This window comes from Otolemur garnettii, unplaced genomic scaffold (assembly GCF_000181295.1).
Source record: "Otolemur garnettii isolate 467f Iridium unplaced genomic scaffold, OtoGar3 scaffold00306, whole genome shotgun sequence".
Classification (NCBI taxonomy): domain Eukaryota; kingdom Metazoa; phylum Chordata; class Mammalia; order Primates; family Galagidae; genus Otolemur; species Otolemur garnettii.
The window spans coordinates 174,024-177,551 of NW_003852701.1; positions in this window are offsets into that span (position 1 = coordinate 174,024).

Consider the following 3,528-nt stretch of genomic DNA (forward strand, 5'->3'; position numbering starts at 1 on the left):
ATTGGGAAAAATATATAAAGTCATCAAGGGTGTTATTAGAGACAAGTCAGATGAATTCAATAAAGCAGTTTTTCACTTAACTGTATTTCAATGCCCCTTTAATGCAGCTTTTTATTTTACAAAATTGATATATTCCTCCGTCAAACTAAAACTGAAACAATCATTACATAGTTGTACCAAAACTTAAATGTATAGAAAAGTCCTATGGAAACCAAAAACATAAAATGTAGGAAAACTGCCCTTATTTGGGGCCTGGATCACCTAACAATTCCTGTTTCGGAGTATTTCATATAAAAAACTTCACCAGCCCAGGAAATACAGTGAGACCCATCTCTACAAATAATAATTACTGATACTCCCAGTAATTGCCTCAACTGCATTACAATGCATAAGCTTTGTGGTACAAGATGAGCAGTCGGCATATGTGTAAACACATATGTGATCACACGTCAGTCTTTTACTCACTGTGAGCTCAAATTATTACATGACACTCACGAACTTCACTTCTGTTTTTCCCTTCAGACACCCTATTCAGGCATGTTCTTTTACATTAATGGTCTTAACCAATTCCTTGGTAAAGACGATGTTTGGGTTTTTGCATAGAGTTAGCTCATGATTGTTTTTTATTCCATCAAAATCTAAAAATATGTGAAAACTATTTTTAACATAGAATTCTGACGGCTTTCTAAAGCTATTTTTTTAAAAAACAATATCTGTTGGAATGTTTATTGAAAACTAAAAAAGTTATTCTTATGCCAAAGTCCCACTGTTCGGTTGATGTCATTTATGTTGTTTCACTGTAGGAGCACAGTAGAATTTACTAGCTGGCCATAAAGTACAAACTATATTAAAACTAAAAATAGTCCCCTACTGAAATCCCATCAAATATTTATAAACTCTTTTAAAAAAGAAAAACACTTAAAACCTTACCTAAAAACAGAAAAAAAAAAAAAAAACTGAATCAAGGACACAATTAATAGGATATTGTCTAATAGTGAATATTATACATCATGATTTTATAGATTTCAAATGTTTTATTTATTCTTATAATTTTCATAGGGGATGTGATATTTAAAATGTCTTTTCTTGAATTCCATTGAATAAACAAGGTGGACATAAAGTTCATGTGCAATTTAAATTAGTTTAAATTTAAATTGTGCTATTTAAATTGCACACAAACTTTATGCCCGCCCTTTATTTTCCCTTATCTAAACTTATGCTACCAATAATTGTGTTACTAATCATCCAGGAAAGGATTATTGATTGACTTATTGCAGAGAGAAAAAAATAATAATTAATCATAATACAAAAAATTAGAGGTATTCCTGACAGCAGATGTAGAAAGATCAATAGAAGATCCAGAAGAAGTTTTTGGATGTTTGAGAAACGCCAGACGGCTAAGGACATTAATTTGTGAATGAATTTCAAGAAGTTATAAGTCTGTTTGTCTTTCTTCATTGTCTTTCTGATAACAAATGCTATCATCCTTGCTTGAAATATTTTATTTTATTCAAGACCAAATTCCTTTTAAAATTTTCTTCCTTTCCACTTACATTTTATTTTGTATACACTGTGCACAACCCATTTAAAAGACCAGCAGCATGGGACTGTCTCACTCCATTCAGTGTTCCACCATATGGGCATTGCATCCTATATAAAATAATGTTAAGAATCCCTCTATGGTTTTCCACTATTATATCCCTAAAAAAATCTTGGATCATCTCCTAAATTCTTCTTGGTTATTTTGGACCAACGTTCCTAGCTTCTCTATTATTTCTAGTCACACTTTGCCCTGCAACTTTTCACACTGGTCTCTCCCTTACCAGGAATGCTTTTGGCTACAGGCCACACACTCTCATTTGTTTAAGTCAGTGCTGTAATACTGCTCCCCAGGGACGTCTTTCATGTTCTTTCTATCTAAAATAATATCACCTGGGGCAGTGCCTGTGGCTCAAAGGAGTAGGACCCCGGCTCCATATACCGGAGGTGGCGGGTTCAAACCCAGCCCTGGCCAAAACTGCCAAAAAAAAATAAAATTAAATAATATCACCCCTGTAACTTTCTAATCACTTACATTGCTTTATTTTTCTTCACAACTTTCTTTATTATGTGATTTCAGGTCAAGGATCCATTCTTATAATGTACACCTTGTCAAATACAATGTAGGTACTAGGAGTGAAGATATTATGCCCAGTTTGTTCACTACAGTATCTTTTTCAAATAGAAATGTGCTCAGTAATTACTATGAAGTTTTATTGAACATATACATCCGTGAATTTAAAGGATACTGAAAGTAAAAGCAGCTAGTTCAAACTCATTGTCGTTTTTATTATTGTGACAAGCAATACTGGTGCTCAATGACCATGCCATATACCTTCCCTAGATGGTGGACAGGACCTACAACTTCCTTCTAGACAGAATGTGACAATAGAATATGGGAAAGAGGATGAGATAGCACTGCCAAGATTATCCTTCATTAATGGCTCCCGTACTCAGTGGGTAGGGTGCCAGCCACATATACCAAAGCTGGGGGTTCAAACCCAGCCTGGGCCAGGTAAAATAACAATGACAATTGTAACAACAACAAAAATAAAAATAGCGGGTGTGTGGCAGGTGCCTGTAGTCTCAGCTACTTGGGAAACTGAGGGAAGAGAATTGTTTAAGCCCAAGAGTTTGAGGTTATTGTGAACTGTGACATCACAGCACTCCACCCAAGGTGACAGCTTCAAACTCTGTCTCAAATTCAAAAAAAAAAAAAAGAGAGAGAGAGAGATTATCCTTCATTATATGATAAAGGAGAAGAGATTTTTCAGATATAATTTAGGTCTCTACTTAGTTAGAGATTATTGTGTGTAGGCCTGACATAATAAAATGATCTTTTCTGAAATAAAGAGAGATTGGAGACTCTCTCCCTTGCAAGTAGTAAGGAATCTCACTACCATTAATTCTACACCTACAACAAAATGAATTCTATCAACAAGCATGTGTGCTGACAAGACCATCCCTGAGCCTTGTATGAGACCACAAGTCTAGACAATGAAGTGATCATAGATACCTCTGACAGAACCTGAACTCAGATTCTGACCCACATCTGACCCACTCTCCAGGACTGTCAGTATCTGTTGTTTTAAACTACTGACTGTGTAGTGATTTAGTATACCAAAGTTAAAAACTAATATAATTATTGATATATGCATGTAAATCAAAGTATATAATTTGTTATTTTACCTTAATAACTAGCTCAATACTCCCTCCAAAATTCTCAAATAAACAAACCAAAAAAAGTGACTCCTTTGGCATAGATGGGTACAAAGCTAGTTTGTAGTATTTGGCAATAAACACAACTAAGTTTATATAAAAAATACTATTGTTCTGGGTGGTGCCTGTGGCTCAGAGGAGTAGGGCGCCGGCCCCACATACCAGAGGAGGTTGGTTCAAATGCAGTCCCGGCCAAAAAAAAGAAATACTATCCTTCCTTCCTTCCTTCCTTCCTTCCTTCCTTCCTTCCTTCCTTCCTTCCTTCCTTCC